Below are 13,352 nucleotides of genomic sequence, written 5' to 3'. Positions count from 1 at the left end.
AAAGTGCTCAAGGCTGCAGTAGTGAATAGGCAAATTAAGCTACGCAGTCTACAGTTATACCCACCCTGAAAGAGGGACAGCTTTTGGACGTCCCACTATGTCTGCACTGACAGGAGGGCCGACTAGAGAAAAGGGGGGTTTTGTACTTACCGGAAAACCCCTTTCTAGTAGGCCTGAACTGTCAGTGCACTAAGTCCCACCCAGGCTGATTTTAGTATGGGAAAGGGACATCGTCGCTATCATCTGTTGTCTTTTGCTCTTCTTTCTAACTATGTCTCCACCAACTGAGCTTTCCAAAAGAACTGAGGAGAGAAGGTGGAGCCAGCCACACATAACTAGGAGGAGGAGCCGAGAGTTAACAGTTTCTTTCTTGCCTCCAGTGGTCAAGGATGACATAACCCACTATGTCTGCACTGACAGTTCGGGCCTACTAGAAAGGCATTTTTTGGCAAGTACAAAACCGCCTTATTTACACATTCTGACAAATCCTTTATAAGTAAATATACCAAACTGCAAGGCAATGCTAAAAAAAGCAGTATTTTCTATTCTAATGATTTCCAAGGTCGGGATATTATAAATCTAAAAAATTTTGATTTAGTGAATAACAGTAGCATTGAAAATTAACTTTTAGTATGATGTAGAGAGTGATATTCTGAGACAATTTGCAATTGGTTTTCATTTTTTATTTGTGGCTATTGAGTTATTTATCTTTTATTCAGTAGCTCTACAATTTGCAGTTTCAAAAATCTGGTTGCTAGGGTCCAACCTACCCTAGCAACCATGCATTGATTTGATTTAAAATCTGAATTTTCACTTCGACCATCGGTAAATCTGCCCCTTAATGTAGACCTTAATGTAACCTTGTACAATGACATGCTTGACAATTCTGTGCTTCCTATTTTGTGGCAACTGTTTGGAGAAGACCCTTTCCTGTTTCATCAGGAAAAAGCACCCTGTGCACAAAGTAAAGTCTGTACAGAATAGGTTTCCTGAAATGTAAGTAGAAGAACTTTACTGGAAACCCTGATCTCTACCCAAGTTAACTCCTGTGGAATGAACTGGAAAACTGACTGAAAGGACAAGCTAAATCCATAATATCAGTGTCCTACCTCTCTGTTACATAGCATCAAAGGGAGGTTTAATAAATGGGCCCCTAAATGTAATGTCTTGTTCAACTTAAAAAATATACATTTTTTTTAACACTCGTCACTTAACACTTACATTTTTCTTCTATGAAAATAAATCTTCTTCAGATGATAAAATCTAATAGATTTTTTTCTACTACAAGGTACTGCACAAGCATATTTTCTCTTTATTTAAAATATTGATTTAAATCTCTTTAAAAACACATTTTAATGCAGTTTTCTTTCTAGTAGTTACTTTACCTGCAATGCTGGAAGTAAAAAACAAAGAGCCAGGTTGAAACTATGAACAGCTCCATACGGACAGATTGTCACTGGCCAATAGATGTAAATATCAGCGGTGGAGTATAATCATGGAGCAGAAATTTTTTAAATCTCCACTGCTCACAATAGAAACTAAGGAGCTTACAATTTGCATACAAGAGCTTAGTTAAATGATTATAAACTCGTTATTTACTTTCAGGAGACTGTAACCAGGGGTGCTATTGCTTCCCAACAACACCTCCTAGTTAGTCTTCCAGATTGACATGAGTTTTATTAAAGTTTTTTTGGTCTTTACAGTCCTTTTTCCATGGTTCCAGCACAACATACAGATGGACACACAGCAGCCTAGTATTTCACCCTGTGTTTCTATTGGTTACTATAGCACCTATGTCTTAAGTTAGACAAAGATTGAACTTGATGTATTAGTGTCTTTTCAACTGAGATTACTACATATCTATTTACTGGAAGTATTTTTTCAGAAATACTACTTGTTTTCAGACATACTACTTGTGCCATGCAGGGCCAGGCCTAGCAACCGCAATCGTCTACCCTCGCCCCTGTGTGCACGCAAAGGCGAGAATGTGCGCAAGTGTGCATGTACCATAATAAAATAAATAAAGATAATAATAAAAATAAATAAAATATATAAAAATAATAAAAAAATTAAATAAAGAGCTTTGCTTTGTTTAGGGTTCACACCCCTTAATCTTTTTACTTTATTCCATAAAACCCTTATTAACTTCTGCTCCTGTGCACCAAGTGCAATGGCAGATAACATTCATGTCAGGCAGTATCAGGCAGCCGGGGGAGGAAATCGCATTACAAGCCATTAAATTTAGTCCTTGGTATCAATGGGTATCAAGACAGTGGATCAGCCCCTTCCAAATGTTAGAAGCCTAGCACCTAATAACACACTATTCTAAGAATATTGAACTTCTTCCAGTGGTTTTATTACCTTCACAGACCATCTGACATGCATAACCATAACTCTGAGGTATGTAAGTGGTGATGATTCATTATTTAATGAACTGTTTGATGAATTCAGTAGATTAAACCTTACCTGAGACATAACAAGTGTCCAACTTAATGGATTTCTCTCTGAGCAATTAATTACTCTGTATGACAGGTTGACTGACCAGTCCATATTCAGTTGTCATCAAAATATCCATCAAGCCTATATAACTATCATTCAAAGCTTGGAGGTTCTCAATGTTTTCCTTTTCTGAAGTTAAAGCTAGAGTAACTTATGCATTAATAATGAAAACAACTGCAAATACTGAAAGGGATTCCCAGAAGAACGTTGGTTGTGGCATTCAAATATGGAGAAGGGGTTGTGCTTTCCTCTTTATTATATACCCTTTTTTGTCATATGGAATGGTAAAGAGATGAATCTATGTTTATTTTCTCTTGCTGTGTTTGCCCTATATTCTAGGAACTTGTTAAAGGCTCAGCTTGTCATTTATATTTTCCTAAGCCTACAACCTTCTTTATCTCCCACAGATTCTCTGGGGGACACTGTCTGGTGCCACTGAAAGGAATGGCCAGTCTCATTTGCTTTCACCATAAACTAGGGTTGCCTGTAGCCGGCACAGTGACATCCTCTAATAGTGCATCCTATCACTTATTTAAAGGGTGGTTCACCCTACATTGGGCGATGAGAATGAGGTAATTGCCCCTTAAATAATTGAAATTCGAGCCAGGCGCAATGACGTCATGCAGACCACTGTGAAAAGGAAGATGCGGGGTGTCCCTGCACTGAGCATGGTGGCTGTCCCCACTAGACCACCAGGTATCTTACATATGGGTTTCCAGGTAACCAATCTCATACTGAGACTTTTTTTTTTTTTTTAAATAATCTTTATTTTGTTTTCATAAGTATATAGAAATCAAAAAAAGGCACGGTTAATGCAATGACATTTGGTGGGGTAACAACTTCTTACAATGCATAATATTATTGGGGAGATATACACCACATTGTTATTATAACATATTATCATTACTTTGTCAAATCTACGATTGTAAGAATTTTTCCGTGTCGTGAAAAAAGGAAATCAAGAAACAGAATAGTCAGAAAAGAAAGAAAAGAGAAAAGAAAAAAAAATAAAGTATCTCAACAAAAGTAACAACCAGTCTCAGTAAATTTGTACAGGGGTAATGGCAATATAAGTGTAATACATGCAGAATAATACTGGTATTTTGGGCCTTTTTTTTCAAAAATGCTTTATTGTAAACTGTCAACAATACAAAGTCTTAGATGCATTTTCATTTCCGTATAACTTGAAATTGTGACGTTTCATTAACAACTTTAACATGCCCTATAAATACAGATACAAGCACGGACAGAAATGGTTGAAACTTTGTCAGCTACCATAGCTGTATCTGTAAATTAACCATATGATGAAGTAATTTTATCAAGTTTCATTTCAAACCTCTACGTAAGGGGCTAGAATACTGTGGGGAACTCAGTAGGGGTGGGGATGGGTAAAGAGGAGTAAGATAGAAAGGAATTAGGGGGTACAGCAGGGTGTCAGCGAACTCGCTCCTTATATACATCTGTTTCTATAAGCAGAAACCATCTAATCCAGATAGCAGTAAAACGTAAAAACTGATCAGGGCTGGAGGATGACGTCCTCAAATTTGCAAATTTCCATATTTTTATGGTAGGGGTATAGGTGGTATTCCAGTGAAGTGGAATTAAAAGTTTTGCCGCATTTAGTAATTGTGGCTCTAGGCTAGAGTTGAATGTTGCTACTGGCTGTGGATTGTGGAATACCAGCACTTGCCTGGGGTCAGCTGGAATGGGGTTTCTGAGAATTTCACTAGACAGTGAGCATACCTCTTCCCAGAAAGGTCGTATGAGGTCGCACGTCCAGAAAATGTGGTATAAGGTGCCTTTTTCTCTGTTACAACGCCAACAAATGCCATTTGAAGTTTTGTATATGTTTTGTAACTTGGAAGGCGTATAGTACCACCTTGTGGGTATTTTATAATTTAATTCTTGTATTCTGCAGCATCTAGAGCTTTTGAGCATTTTAGAGAGTATTTGTTCAATCTGCATCTCCTTGAACTGAATATTTAGATTTAGTTAGACCATCTCTTGATAAATGGTACTGACTCCCAGTTAGTTGGTAATTGGAGCATTTTGTATAAAAGGGAAACTACATGTCTTGGTGGGTCTGGTAGTGTACATGTCAGTTCGAATTTGGTATGGTCTCGCCATAACGTTTGTGATCCTCGTCCTAACGTTTGTGATCCTCCTAGGCTGTGGAAATAGTGGGCTATTTGTGCGAATTTTAGGTGATCTATCTGCTTAAATTGTATTAAGTTTAGTATTTTATCTTTAGGTATGAGTGATTTATTTTCCATGAAGTGAAGAAGTTGAAGGTTCCCTTCTATTAGCCAGTCCTGTAGGTTGATGGGTTGCAGACCGGGAGGAAAGGCAGGGTTATTTATTAATGGTATTAAGGGCCGATGGGTATGTTGAGAGTTATAAATGAGACATTTTTAACTATAATGAATTATAATTTCAGACCCATTTCCAAAATAATCAAGTATTACCAAGGGGAAGCTAAAGCCCCTGTTTATGAGGCATCCAACTTGGTTTAACATTCAGGGAAGAAGGTCATAGAATGAGACATGAGTTGGAAAGAGAGAGCACTAGGGAAGAGAAACAGGTCAGATGACAATGAAGGCAATGGAGTAAGCTGTAATAGGGCAGCAGAATTCATGAAGAAACAAGAAAGGATTGAAAATACACTGGATTTGACTTTTAATGAAACCCGTGTCCAGCAATAGCTTGTGTTATAGTGATGTGTGGGTTTATCCAAAACCCATGGTGATCCATGGTTGGACCACCAGTTGAGCAGTTTCGACTTGAAACCTGGCCAACTATTGCGGGTTAGGTTTGGGTGCGGGTCAGAGTGGGGAAGTATACTCCTCCACTGAGGATACTTTTGCTGGTTAGGATCAGATGTGGGTTAAGGTTTTGCAGGTTAGGTTTGGATGCAGGTTAAGGTTTTACAGGTTGATTTTAACTAGTACTAGCGTCTTCAGACCCCCTAAAAATCATGCAAAAGGCTTTCCTGGTATTTTCCGTTAATAAATAAATAAATAAATACATTTCAGTACCAGACAAAGCGGCTAAATTAAAATTCATGTCCTTTTCAATTTGCCATTCTCTCAGTCCATTGTTTGGTGCCCTGCTGTGACAAGATGTGAGCAGAAGGTTTAACAGCAGCTTGTTTTGTATGTTATAATTACTCCAGGAGCAAGATAAATACTGGAAATAATGGATTTAGTTTTCTTTAATGAAATTCCACTGAGCTTCAAAAACAATGAAAATTGCAGTGATTAGATGATAACCATCATTTCCACTTTCATATCAGAATAGCCAGACTTTATATATGATAGGTTTTTTGTTCATATAATAGAAAGGGCTACAACATGGATACTTTCATATAATAATTATTAATATGGCTACAACATGGGTAAAGGATAGAATTTGGGCACCCATGAACTAAAAGACATATAAGAACTGGAAGAGGTTCAAAGGATGTGTCATGTTCATGTGAATCTATTCAAGAAAAAGAACTGTTATTGAAAATTAAGAACTATTGCTATGCCCAAATGCTTTCCTTACCCAATTTTTTATATTCTTCTGTTGATTAGATCTGTATCTTAAATTTTTTTTTAGTATGGATGACATTTTGCCCTTTCTCAGTGAAGAGCTCGGTTAACAAGCTATGCAAAATGCTGGAAAGGAGATTTATCATCTGATACACTAAATTGGAAAACCATTATCTTTTTTTTTTACTTGTACTACCAACTACATGCATTTTTTAAAAGCTCAGATGAACTGCTTTTGTGTTATCTCTACCTAGCAGAAAAGCTGCCTGGAATGGACGTTCCCTGGCTATCCATTTAGGCATTCATTCACTTTTGACAGCTGATTTAAACTGCAGAACATACATAACATCAGTAACCTGCACCCAGGCAGTTGTTTTTGTTATGAGTACTCCAGTTTGATGAACAATATATATATATCTATATATATCTATATATATCTATATATCTCTATATATATATATATATATATATATATATATATATATATATATATATATATATATATATATATATAATCAAAATGGTCAATAAACCGCACTTCCAGGACTTCCATAAGATGTGAAAAAGCAAAAATTATTTTATTATCAACGTTTCGGCTCCCAACTTAAGCCGTCTTCAGGAGGTGAAAAATTACACACACAACACACATATTTAAATGCTAAAATGGCGCCAACCATGAGATAATGACGTCATCACACCACAGTGTTGCCATTGGTGATCGTGAAAACAACATGAATAGCCCCCTAATGGCTGGGATGAAAGAACACAAAATTATAAGATACATAGTGAAGTCAATCCAGGAGTATATCTGTAAAATTATTGAAGTATGTACAAAGTGACACAAAAAAAAAAACTATCGTGCTCATATCCGGTGTATCAGTGAGGATTAAAAACTTAACATAGCGCATATCCAATGCGCTATTAGTCTCATACCCCCAAGGAAATCTATAACAGCGCATCAATTTACCTTATCGCCGTTTCTGTAGTGTGCACACCTCCGATCATTGCAACCGTAAGCCCTGTGCTGCCGCTATAGAACATCAGTCTGTATCCAGAGCCCGTTGTTGTCAGTTCCCCGAGAAGCACGGCGTGTGCGCGCGCCCGTCCATCAGCCTTATGACTCACTGTGTGCTCGTCATTCTGCAGAAATTCTGAAACGCCGATCTCTCCCGGTAGCGCTGATCCGCGCGTGACACAGGTTGCCCGTAGGCGCCCATGTTCACGCAAATCTGCGCATCCTGTTGAATCTCATTATTCAGTTGTCGTTTGGCACACAGTGTATTCTTCATTCTGGGACGTTGTGTTGCGCTGACCTGTCTCGTCAGTCTCAAAAGAAATAATATCTCTATACTTGGTTCCTCAGCGTTTAATTATTTCAAAAGCTTAATCCTCATAGTCGAAGCCATCAGCGTGTGGCACAGGTTGTCCAAAGGACGCCAGTGCTCACGCCGATCAGTCCGTCAGAGGAGAGTCTTGCCACTGATATCAAGCCCCAATGGAGACCGCACAGCCTTTTTTAGGCTCTCATCCTTCCCCTCCCACTCACCCAGACAGAGGAAGAGAGGGGCAACAAGGAGGGGAGGAACCAATCGTCACAAGGAAACCACCACGGAGGGGCACGAGGAGAATATAGTGGTAAATCTGTCACAACACTCTCTAACTATGGGGGAAAGTAGGCTTTTGAATAGGGGCTTAAAATTTATTCCTACCAACCATTCTGATGCATTTGGGGTCTATAAAGACATACACAGGTTCAAGAGGAATCTTAAACTAAGGGACTACTTTAAGGACAAGGATAAAGGGGAGATACCTGTGAAAGGACTTAAACCTAAAAGTAGTTGGGAACCTCCTAACACAGCCCCGTCAATTGCCACCTTTACCCATTTACTTGCCAATGATTCACGTACTATACATCACAATAAGGGCCACATGTATCCTAATTTATCCATTTGTGAAAGGGAAGCCCTCAAATCTTTGAAAGCAGACAATAATCTCATCATTAGACAGGCGGACAAAGGAGGGGCCATAGTTCTATTGGACAAAACATATTATGAAGGGGAGATTCTCCAACAACTGGCTGACACGAACACTTATTCTAGACTGACAAGGGACCCAACAAAAGCCTATAAACAATCATTGGACTCTCTAATTAAATTAGCCAGGGATTCAGGATGGATCGATGACAGCACATCTAGATTCTTAGAGACAGATTTTCCGAAGACACCATTCATATACACCCTACCGAAGATCCACAAATCCATATCTGAACCCCCGGGGCGTCCCATTATTTCGGCCATGGATTCCTTATTCCAACCAGTGGCCAAATATCTAGATCAATACCTACAGCCTGCAGTTCAATCTATGGAGTCCTACATTAGAGATACCACACATCTATTATCATTGTTAAATGATTTGAATTTACCAGAAAACATTCTATTGGTCACAATGGATGTATCTAGTTTATACACAATAATTCCACACATAGGTGGCATTGAGGCATGCAGGGATGCGCTAACCAGTAGACACACAGGGACACCTCCCACGGAATTCTTGATATCATTATTGGATCTCATTCTGTCCCACAATTATTTTTCGTTCAAGGGAGCCTTCTTTTTACAAACCTCAGGGACCGCGATGGGCTCAAACGTCGCCCCGTCATTTGCAAATTTATATATGGAACAATACGAGACCCAATATCTACTACCTATGGGTGGTAAGTACGTCCACTTCTACAAACGCTATATTGACGATTTACTGTTGATTTGGCAAGGATCTGAAGATGAACTTCTAAGTTTCCATTCCTCTCTAAATAGGTTGGATCTACCCATCAAACTTAGCCTTGAGTATGATAAACAGCAAATTCATTTTCTTGATATCACCATCTTCAGAGAGGGGGACAGATTAGGTACTTCTCTTTATAAAAAACCGACTGATCGCAATAGTCTCGTACATGCACATTCACACCATCCACCTCACATGTCTCGAGGGGTCCTATTTTCCCAATTTTTGCGGATTATTCGCAACAACTCTAATAGGGCGACCGCTGAACTACAACTCTCAACATTAAGGTCACATTTTGTCTCCAGGGGTTACTCTAATATACTAATTGATGAGCAGTTGGAAAGGGCTAAATGCTACACACAAGAGGAGCTACTATCCAAGGATGAACACCACCCCAGAGAAAATCCTGACCTAATTTTCGTGACAGAATGGACGGATAAGAGTACACATGTCAAGAAATCCTTAAAAAACAGATGGGAAATTCTAAAATCTGATGGCAGTTTGCCGTTTTTTGGGACAAGAACCCCATTGGTTGCATATAGAAGGGGTCCCAATCTGAGTGACTTGCTTGTAAAAAAAGACCTAACTGACACCCCCAAAAAAGGTACCACATGGTTAGACAAACCATTAAGAAAAGGATGTTTCAGGTGTGCGGGATGTCTCACTTGTAACGGGATGTCACAGGGCTCCCAATTCACGCATCCTAGAACTGGCCATAAATTCAACATTTCGCACAGAGTGACCTGCACCACAGACCATGTGGTTTACATGGCATGGTGCCCATGTGGACTACACTATATAGGAAAAGCCTCCACCTCCTACCGCGAGAGAATGAACAACCATAGGAGTGCGATCAGGATTGCTTTGAATTCAGGGAAGGCTGACCAACCAATACCGAAACATTGGCTGCATTACAAACACACCTTACCACAATTCAGACATATGATAATAGACCATATACCGGTCCCCAGAAGAGGTGGCAACAGGGACTTAATACTAGTCCAAAGAGAGTCGATGTGGATTTACAAATTGAACACCCTGGCTCCTCATGGTCTTAATGAAACCTTGCCCATGTCTCCTTTTTATTAATGATTTCTCCCTATATTTAGGTTATTACAGACTTACAGTTTCCTGGAAATGGGACCGAGATATACTTTGATCCAATTACATAAGACTCAATTGACTTGCTCATCCTTTACAAGGATAGTGGCAACAATGTACTTTGTTTGATGATAGATACTATGAATGACTAACAATTTGATTTTCACCCCTGGAGTTGATACATTTAATTGTAACTCTTACGGTTGCTATTTAGCTAACAAGCGCTCAAGGCTGAAAAGTGAACTTTGTGTTAAGATATTTACTGATTTATTGAAATAATGTGGTGATACAATTAACTTATGAACTGTTTTTCAGGTGTTTTATTTTTTATTCTTTATACCCCCGATGGAAAGGAAGGGTGGCGATTGAAGGTCGGCCGTTTGTAGTGAAGCATGCCTCTGTGCACAAGTAAGCAAACCCTAACTGCCCTATCCACTGGTGGCACTAGCCGAAGGTTGTGATATTGAGTAACAGTTTTAGCGATGCGACGCTCCTGGGCCTAAATCCTATAATATTATAACATAATGCTCCATTGGGGCTTGATATCAGTGGCAAGACTCTCCTCTGACGGACTGATCGGCGTGAGCACTGGCGTCCTTTGGACAACCTGTGCCACACGCTGATGGCTTCGACTATGAGGATTAAGCTTTTGAAATAATTAAACGCTGAGGAACCAAGTATAGAGATATTATTTCTTTTGAGACTGACGAGACAGGTCAGCGCAACACAACGTCCCAGAATGAAGAATACACTGTGTGCCAAACGACAACTGAATAATGAGATTCAACAGGATGCGCAGATTTGCGTGAACATGGGCGCCTACGGGCAACCTGTGTCACGCGCGGATCAGCGCTACCGGGAGAGATCGGCGTTTCAGAATTTCTGCAGAATGACGAGCACACAGTGAGTCATAAGGCTGATGGACGGGCGCGCGCACACGCCGTGCTTCTCGGGGAACTGACAACAACGGGCTCTGGATACAGACTGATGTTCTATAGCGGCAGCACAGGGCTTACGGTTGCAATGATCGGAGGTGTGCACACTACAGAAACGGCGATAAGGTAAATTGATGCGCTGTTATAGATTTCCTTGGGGGTATGAGACTAATAGCGCATTGGATATGCGCTATGTTAAGTTTTTAATCCTCACTGATACACCGGATATGAGCACGATAGTTTTTTTTTTTGTGTCACTTTGTACATACTTCAATAATTTTACAGATATACTCCTGGATTGACTTCACTATGTATCTTATAATTTTGTGTTCTTTCATCCCAGCCATTAGGGGGCTATTCATGTTGTTTTCACGATCACCAATGGCAACACTGTGGTGTGATGACGTCATTATCTCATGGTTGGCGCCATTTTAGCATTTAAATATGTGTGTTGTGTGTGTAATTTTTCACCTCCTGAAGACGGCTTAAGTTGGGAGCCGAAACGTTGATAATAAAATAATTTTTGCTTTTTCACATCTTATGGAAGTCCTGGAAGTGCGGTTTATTGACCATTTTGATTATTTATAATTTAACCAGCACCTAGGCAGTGACGACTACTTGGGAGTGCTCCAGATTGCGATTTCTATATATATATATATATATATATATATACACAATCTCAGAAGGGCGAGGTGCACACCAGGAGCCTTTAAAGAGTTTAAAAAAATTTTTCCTTTATTTAATACATCTTTTTAAAAAAACAGGTCAACGTTTCGGTCTTTGCCTAAGACCTTTCTCAAGACCATACACACAACTTTAAAAACATTTTTGTGAATAAATAGCTAAAACCAATTACTCTCACCCAACCCCGTGTTCTCAAATGACCCATGTGATCAGGATCACCACTCCCCCTGTGGGGGCTGTGTTACCCATAAAAACTGTGTCAAATTCAGGACAATATTGGTGCTTCTGTCTGTCTAAAGCTTCATTTCAGGTTACACTACTTATAACAAAGTACCCAAACTATTCAAATGTCTCCATCTTGTTCAATAACTGTATCAATAGCCACAGCGAATGTATCGATCACATGACATATATTGTTACTTTGCAACATAATTCGCTACCTGCCCAGGTCACATCAACGTTGATTCAAAAAACATAAACAAGAACAGTGTTCATTTAACCCCGTCGGTGCCAGGGTATTCAACTTCCTGATCCAAAACACCTCTCTCTGGAGCAAAATTTTTGACCTATCACCCCCTCTCCTAAGTGGGGGGATGTGATCTATGGCTATGTAGCGGAATGTAGGTAACCTATGGCCAGCCTTCAAAAAGTGATTCGCCACTGGCTTGTTGGTAAACCCATCTCGAAATGCAGTGCTAATAGCTGATCTGTGGCCATCCATACGTAGACGTAGTGTCTGATCTGATTTACCCACATATGACAAGCCACAGTTTTTATGGGTAACACAGCCCCCACAGGGGGAGTGGTGATCCTGATCACATGGGTCATTTGAGAACACGGGGTTGGGTGAGAGTAATTGGTTTTAGCTATTTATTCACAAAAATGTTTTTAAAGTTGTGTGTATGGTCTTGAGAAAGGTCTTAGGCAAAGACCGAAACGTTGACCTGTTTTTTTAAAAAGATGTATTAAATAAAGGAAAATTTTTTTTAAACTCTTTAAAGGCTCCTGGTGTGCACCTCGCCCTTCTGAGATTGTGTATACTGCTGATGAGAGTAGCACCTGGGTCATTCCTGACTGGAAGGTGTGCTGAACCGACTTGGACTAAGTGTATATATATATATATATATATAAATATACATACACACAGCAATGCATATAGTCCGCACACCATAAGGTAGAGATGACCTGGGTGCTAATCCAAGAGGTAAATGGATAAAAATGTGAAGAGACAGCACTCCAAGGATTTATTGAATCCAGATTCAGTAAACCTACCTATTTTTGACACTTTATGTTGTTCGTTAAATCCTTGGAGTGCTGTCTCTTCACATATATATATATATATATATATATATATATATATATATATATATATATATATATATATATATATATATATATATATATATATATATATATATATATATATATATATATATATATATATACACATACACCCACCCATTCCACCAGAAACATGCTGTTTTGATGCATATATACTCTTTCTTGGTCCTTTTACTGCACCTTACCAGAGAAAATTGTTCTCTTTGTCTGAAGAACCAATACACCACCAGGGTACACGCAAGCAAGTTCCTGTTAGGTAGCCATGTATGACCTTTTAGGATGCCGGTCTGTTAGCAGTGAAGTTCACTATGCCCCATGGTGGCGTTGCAGGGCTGATCACTGGCATTTATTTTTCAGACCTTTTATGGTTGAGTTATCTTCTATTTCATATTGTTTTTTTTTAATTTAAATAATAACAGTGTACAATAAACAAGAATAGTAGTCATTGGAGATAAAAGGAGAGGCAGAAGGAGTAAAA

This window comes from Xenopus laevis, chromosome 3L (assembly GCF_017654675.1).
Source record: "Xenopus laevis strain J_2021 chromosome 3L, Xenopus_laevis_v10.1, whole genome shotgun sequence".
Classification (NCBI taxonomy): domain Eukaryota; kingdom Metazoa; phylum Chordata; class Amphibia; order Anura; family Pipidae; genus Xenopus; species Xenopus laevis.
The sequence above is the reverse complement of the archived record's forward strand: the minus strand, read 5'-3'. Positions refer to the sequence as shown.